Source organism: Miscanthus floridulus, chromosome 8, assembly GCF_019320115.1.
Source record: "Miscanthus floridulus cultivar M001 chromosome 8, ASM1932011v1, whole genome shotgun sequence".
Lineage (NCBI taxonomy): Eukaryota > Viridiplantae > Streptophyta > Magnoliopsida > Poales > Poaceae > Miscanthus > Miscanthus floridulus.
Window position 1 is genome coordinate 202,696,962 of NC_089587.1, and position 8,041 is coordinate 202,705,002.

Sequence of the window (8,041 nt, forward strand, 5' to 3'; positions counted from 1 at the left end):
GCAACCCGTGGAAACTCCCTGCCGATTGAGGGACCGCGGAGGCTGCCGCCCCTGGCGATTTGCGCGCCGCCAGATCTGTTCCGCCGGCCATGGCGATTCGCATCCTCCGTCGCTGTGTGTTGTCATGAGATGCATTGAAGCATGTGTGCTGTAAATCGTGCTTTGCCTGGTGTTCTATAAACCTCGCATGTGGTAGCAATTTGGGCAAGTTGTGATTGTATAGGACACATCAAAGAGTATAGAAATTGTATAGATGGCAAATTGTATTGTAATTTGTGCTATCTCTGGAATGAACAGAAATTTGCAGAAATTGTATTCTAATTTGTGATTGTATATGACACATCAGAAGCTTGTTGTACAGGTTACTGGGAGCTCAAAATTTTATTCTGAGTCCTGATACTATTTTATTTTGTTTAAGATGTGTTCCTAAGTGAGCTAACATTGCTCTAGTTTAGAAACTTTAGATGCATGAACCTCTGATATTGCTGTTGTTGATCTATTCTATTCAGTATGTAATCAAAGACTTAAGACAGGGCTACAAGAAAGAGCCATACTACATGCATGCAATCGGTTTTAGAGGTTTATTGGTAGTTGAATGATGTCACTAATACATTGTAGAATCACAAGCTTGTACATAGGAAAATGTAACATTTAAAATTGGCACCTGAATGATGTCACTAGTAAACAAAGTGATTACACGAACTTGAAATATCAGCCAACAACATTGTTTGGGCAAGTGCGTGCATCATGATCCCCTACTTGCTTACATTTTCCACACTTCCGTTTACTTTTACCCTTGCTTGCAGTCTTCATCTCCTTGCTCTTCTTAATTCGTTTGCATCTCCCTTTCGACTTGATATCATTTGGTGGATGTATATCGACTTGATTTGGAATTTTACTATCAAGGAAAGATTCATACTCATCCTGTTTATTAACTCTCGTAGCAGGCGTGATCTTTTGAAGAGGTTCTACTAGGTTGGATAAACTAGAAAATAAAAAGTCCATCCCTTGTTCAGAGTTCTTGGCCATCTGCATGAGATCTTCAAACTGGTTCCAGTGAATCTGAAATCTTTTTCCGCATTGCCACCTCCATAGGATCTTCAGGCTTTTCATCTAGCAGGTTACCTTCTTCATCAAAGAATAGTTCCCTATAAAATTGAATATCTGATCAAGACTATTGTACAAAACAGCCATAGAAAAAAATCATACAATACAAACCTTTTACATCTTTTCTCCCATCTCTTCATAATATAAATCGATGGTACCTCATTTTGCTTCTCGGCTCTAAGCACTTGTATTATATGATGGCACGGGATGCCATAGGACTCATATAATTTACAGGAGCACCTACCAAACATGTCGGACTTGTTCAACTGAACCACTCGCTCTTTTCTAGATAGACTGCTGATGGTGACTAATTTTTATATCTTCACACTCTGTAATGCCCTGAATAATGCAATGGTCTCTTGCAGCTATGATTTGTTCCTGAAATTTACTGAAAACTTCATGTGTATATATCACACTACATTGCTTCTCCATGGACCATGGTGTCATCAATTTAGGAGTCCTGTGAAGACTTGCATTGTCGGCCTTTAACTCCTCTTGGTGCTTGCACTCCAAAGCTGTGTCAAACCTCAGCCAAAACTCAACAAAGGTCAATTTTCGATGAATGAAACGATTACAAAAAGAATTTGCACTCTCCGATCGTGACGTAGTCCTAAGGATTCCTGCTAGAGATATGTCCATAAAGTATGCTGAATCCATGATTGACGCATATCAAACTTTGTGGAAAACCAATCATTTCCCATGAGGTATGTCCATAAAGTATGCTGGGATCACTGCACGCGAGGAACCGACTGGCGCACGGGGCTGCGGATGGCTAGGCGGTTTTCTGAAAAAAGACCAGCAGGTGGGAGGGTTTAGGCGCAAAATCATCCCACCTCTCACCCCATCCATTGGATCGGCATCGAGTGGATCTGATTAGAAGTTTCCACATGTTCCCTAGTTTCCACCTGATATGTTGCCCTTGGGCCTTGCCCTGTTGCCGTGCAGGGGGAAGAGCCCGTGGCATGCCGCATGCCAGCATGCACATCTGCCTTGTTCGGGTGAAAAACCGCGCGGATTTGAAGCGTTCCCACGCACGTTTTATTATATCATTTTATTATTTATGCCCCGCGACGGCGACGGCGACGGCGACGGCGACGCGTAACAAATCCACCCGGGGCCCCGAGCTCGCCGACGAGGCAACAAAACGTTTATCGGCTCACCAACCTATCTCACGTGCCGGCACGCATTGGCGAGAACAAGGGAGGGCACGCGCTTCCTATATAAAAGCAGTCGGCTGCCTCGCAGCTCTACGCCAGCGCATTAGACACCAGAGCAGCAACGGCCGTAGGCCGGAGCGGAGCCCGAATGGAGCAAAGCGCCAACGTGAGGAGAAGCGCAGGTCTCTTTGCCGCCGCTCGCTCCAACTCCCGTTCGAGGACCGCCTCGCGCCTCAGTCACAGCCGCATCCACAGCTCCCGGTGCGGTCGACGATGGACGCTGGGGACACCATGGAGAGGGGCGACCACGCGCCGCTCCTGCCAGAGGTAACAGTCTGGAGCTCGCTCTCTGCGTTCTGATAGATGATCTCCATGGTCAATTGGGTCTTTGATCCGCGCCTTCATCGGGGCGTCCAACCGTTTTATGGTTGGTGGACCCCTATCACACAGCGTCATAAAAAAGAAGATGAGGGTCGGAGCACAAGACACTAGGTTTATCTGAGCCGCCAGACGCCCCACCTACAGTCCCAAAACCCTAAACGATCTAAGAGGGGGTGCTGCCAGCGATGAAAAAACCACCACCGGCCGCCGCCGCCTCTACACTGTCCCCACAGCGACAGCGCCCTCACTGTTGGACTTTATGAAAGTGCATCTAGCCCTTTAGTGGGTTTTGGATGATTGAATGACAACGTGATTAAAGGTCTAACCCATTTGCTAATGGTGGATAGATAATAGGTTATCTCATAGGTACTTAATAAAAGCCAAAATGATGTGTTGTTGTATAAACAATCTAGTTCAAGCATAAGACAACAATGCAAATAAAATTCATGCAAAGGATTAGTTATTGTGAGATTTCCATGTACTATGTGAAAGCAAGCCCGGTAAAAATTAGTTGATGAGACCTGAAGGATTGCATATGGAATGGTCTCATATTTGAAGCTTGCTAAATTGAAATAAAAAATAACAATACAAATGAATGGATGATTCAACACAAGATGTGACTTGATGGATTGAGATGGTGAAGATAGCAAGGAAAGGCTTCGAGGTACTAAGCAAGGGTGAAGGGCAAGCAACGGCTTGACGGCCGAAGAACCTAGTTGGGGTGAAGAAGAAAATACTTGCATTTAGTTGAGGTACTAATCAAGTTATGATGGTCATGTCAATGTGAAGGATCAAATCACTATTGGAGTGTTTGATGGAAGTGACTTGATATATTTGGGATTATTCAAATTTGATGAATGAAATCAAGTCACGTGCTCAAGATGACCATGCTCAAGTGAAAAGATCAATATCAACATGTTGGCACCCTCACTTGATGAAGATTGGAATACATGGCTTCGATTGAAAGAGATCAACTCAAAAGGTTTAAATTTGTTATACTTTTAAATTTTAGTTAATAGGAATGTCGTACTATTAAGAGGGATGCATCATGTTGACAGATAATGTTTCATAAGTGCTCAAGCCAACCCATGTGAGTTTTGAGTGTTTGAGAGACAAAAGAGCTAATCTGCTTTTGCTGGTCTGGCAATGCCGGACGCCGGACGTGTCCGGTATGTGCCCAGACATGATAAATTTCTTATTATTCTCAGGTCGGTTCATCGGGAGTTTAGATGTGGGTAGGAAGTTTCGATGGTCGGGAGTTTCGGCATAGGTCGGGAGTTCCAACATTTCACGCTTAACTGACTCAGAGGTTCACTGTCCTCGTGTCTGGTATGGACAACATGAGGCCAACGGCTAGTTTTCAAAATGCCTTGAAGGTCAGGAGTTCCGACGTGAGTCGAGAGTTCCGACGATCGGAAGTTCCGGTATGCGTCGGGAGTTCTGACACCTCATAAACTTCAACGCAGTTACCTAGCTTTTAAATACGCTGAGGGTCAGGAGTTCCGATGAGTTCCGACGCCTCACATTGTCACTGTAACTTAGTTACCGCTGGGGCAGTGTAAGTCATACCGGACGTGTCCGGTATGGCAACGGCTATAAAACGACTAGTTTTTCCAAGGAGGCTATAAATATCCCCAAGCCTCCACCTTTGGAGGCTGCTGATTGCTATACACGTTTTTGAGCCTTGCCAACTCTCCCAAACCCTCTCTTAGTGAGTGTGTGATCCAAATAGCAAAATCCATTTGTGGGTTAAAAGAGAATTTGAAAAAGAGAGCAAGCCACCACTTGAGCACTTATGCATATTGTCTATTTCGTGATTCGTATTTATTACTCTTGGACTCTTCGGTACTAGATGGTTAGGCGTCGCTGGAGAGCACCCGAGAGATTGTGGTGTGCCTCGGAAAGTTTGTAACGGTCGATTCCGTCGCCTCAGAATCAGCTAGTGGAAGGAGGAAAATAAGTTGAAAAAGACTCCGGCTAGAGTGACCTTCGTGGTAACCTCTAGGGTTGACCTTCGCTGGGTCGCCCGTAGCCCTCTCAACGGAGAGTAGGACTCAAACGAGTCCGAACTTTGGTAAAACAAATATCGTGTCTCAATTCGTATTTCATTTGATATTTATGTTGCTCCAGCTCTTGTGCAAGTTCTCTATGTATATTGTCATCTCTAGTAGGTACCTGTAGTTTGGTTTGAAGATAGAAATCGAAAGGAGCAAGTTTGGAGCTGCTCTGCAGAAACCGTGCATACCGGACACGTCCGGTATACCTACCGGACACGTCTGATATTTCCTACCTGTGCTGAATATATTCATTCTTTGTTCTAACTTTGTGTTACAGGGTTGTAGTTCTAGATATATTCTTTATACCTTGTATACTCTGTGGCTAGCTTGTGAGGGGTGGTACTACTCTTTATTTGGAGTTTTCATTTTGGAAACTCCCTTTACTAATCGTTTCTGCATTTAAAGTTGTTAATTTTTAGAAACGCCTATTCACCCCCCTCTAGGTGGCATCCTAGGTCCTTTCACTTCACCGCGCCACCATCGAGCAACCCCATGGCTAGCTCGTCTTCTACAAAGGTGGCCAATGGTTTGCACCTCCTCAACCTCTATCTCCCTCTCACTCTATCTGTTAATCCCGTACTAGTACATGTTCTAGGGTTTACACTTCATCAAATGTCAGTAGGTATGCTAGATCTATGGCTAGTGATCATGTAATGTTTCTATCAATGGTATCAGTCACCTAACTAGGCATAGATCTAGCCTATCGGAGTAGAAAAACAAGTAGTAGCTTTTAGCAGGAGGTGATAGATCTGTTTCGCATATAAGCAGAGGGTTCATCGAACCCTAAACCCAAATCGGGTGAAGAAAAAGAGAAAGAAAGGGTCTCGGTTTTGAAAAGGAACTCGAACCCTAACCCTAACCCATGTAGAAAGCTCAGGGAAGAAGAATAGTACTCAAACCCTAACCCTAACCTTAACCCCAATCGGACAAGATCCGAGAAGAATAGAGCGAGATCCAAATAAGAGAGAAGAAGGGGAAAGGAGAAGGGCTTGGGAGACGACTTACCCCGCCGCTGCACCGCGCTACCATCTCATCGACACACGAGAAGAAGGCCGAGCCGCTGCTGCTCGTTGGGCTTGTGCGAGCTCTAGCCAAGGACGTCGCGGCTAGGCCACTCGACGGCGGCGCGCTCACCCGTTCGGGAGCACGCGCGCCGGCGAGGGGGCCGACGACAGGGCCATCACCTCTCGGTTTTCACTCGGTCGCCGCTGCTCATTGCGCTGAGAGAGGAAGGGGAGGGAGACGAATGAGCCTAGGGTTTGGGAGAGTTGCCACGCGTCGATTTTTGTTCCGCCGAGGAGCGCGCTCGACCATTGATCTGAGATGGACGATGTAGAGCGAACGGGCCAGCATTCGGTCCAGGCGGGCACGAGCGGCGGACGACTTTATCGGCCCAGGCCCAGGTTGCGGCCTAGGAAGGCATAGTGCGCGCGAGAGCAGAAGAGGCTAGGCCGCTTTGCTACTTGGGCCAAATGAATAGTGAACTACGAGTTTATATTTTATTATTTTTAGAAGCAATTTTTATGATATTTGTCTAGTTTAAAATCTCTGTCAAAATTTGAATCAACGGGATAATTTTTCAGAGAATAGTTGAGAAAAGTTAAATGCTTCTGAAAAATAGATAATGAATTTTTTCATGTTTCCGCTGCAATGTTAAAGTTGATTATCTTCTAATTAAATTCGAACCACGGGAGAATTTAATTTGAAGAGTAGTCATTTTTAATCAGTAAATTATAATATTATTAATTTTCTAACCAACATTGATAATAGCAATATTATAATACTTATTCATAAGTTTTCCATGCATTAATTCTATTTCTACACTACGGTGATGTAGAATTAGTGTATAAGAATGTTGTATGTTTTAATTTTGACCAACGTTAAATTAAAGCATGCAATTATGATGTCATATTTTCTCACTATCTCTGATGGTGTTTTTCAAGACTCAATCCAATGGTTTTATCTCGCACATACCGCCTCTTGAAGGGGACAACTACAGGGTATGGCAAGAGAAGTATGAACTAGCACTTGCGCTGTCTGAAAATGACCTAGCGCTTATCTCTTTGTGTCCGACTGAGCCAGTGGACCCCGTGAGGGAAGATAATGAGACCGATATTGATTTCACTGCTTGACAGCAAAATATTGTAGAAGTGTGGATGAAGTATGATCTCGAACGCAAGAAATGGGACATTTCAAACCGCAAGTGCTTGATGGTGGCTAAGTCCACAATTTTAGATGCGATAAGAGGGTCTATCTCAGATTGTGATACCGCCATAGAGTATCTTAAGAAGGTGGAGAGCCAGTTCACTGGCTCTTCAAAGGCTTATGCTAGTACTTTGATCAAGAAATTGTTCAATGAAAAATATATTGGTGACGGTATCAGAGAGCACATACTGAAGATGAGCAACACGGCTTCGAAGCTGAAGCCAATGGATTTGGAGCTTAAGGATGAGTTTCTGATTCATTTGGTTTTTGCTTCCTTGCCAAAGGAATATGAAACTTTTGTTGTTAATTACAACATGCAGCCTGATAAGTGAGATATAGAGAAGCTCATCGCAATGTGTGTTCAAGAAGAGGAGAGGCTAAAATCCTTGACCACCATCCAAAGAACAACAATGCTCAAGTTGAGAAGGATTAGTGTAAATGGTGCAAGAAGCATGGACACTACCAGAGAGACTGTCCAGACTTTCTGAAGAGCCTTCTGAAGAGAAGTGAGGATTTTATTACATTCATAGATGAATTGTTGTATTTAAGTTATGCAAAATCTACTTGGTGGATTGATTTAAGTGCAACTGTTCATGTTGCAAATTTATTACAGGGATTCCGTATGAGGAGGACCCTGCAAAGAGGAGAAAGAAGAATTAAAGTTGTAAATGGAGTTGAAGCTGAAGTTGAAGCTATTGGAGATCTATCTCTAGAATTAGATGATGGTTTTAGACTGTAGCTTTCAGATTTTCTTTATGTACCCTCTTTGCGAAGAAACTTAATAAGTGTTTCACGTTTAGATGATGATGGATATGATTGCCACTTTGGTAATGACAAATGTAGGATTGTGATTAATAATAAGTGTGTTGGTCTTACCTTCCGACAAGATAAGCTTTATTTATTATCACTTTCTGATAATGTGAATGATGTAAGTACTGAGAATGAGAATACATCTTCGTCTATGAATGCAACAAATAAGCGGAAGAGAGTGCATGATGTATCTTCAAAATTATGGCACTATCGTTTAGGCCATATTTCGGGAAGGAGAATAGAGCGATTGATTAAGAAATCAATTTTTCTGCCTTTAGAAATTTTAGATTTAGAACAATGCATAGATTGCATAAAAGGAAAGTA

The 8,041-nt window shown here is 43.5% G+C and overlaps 1 pseudogene; it reads right to left on the reverse strand.

The window, feature by feature from the left end:
• Positions 1–711: 711 nt before the first annotated feature.
• LOC136478510 (protein FAR1-RELATED SEQUENCE 9-like) lies at positions 712–1,554 on the reverse strand (annotated as a pseudogene).
• Between the last annotated feature and the right edge of the window lie 6,487 nt (positions 1,555–8,041).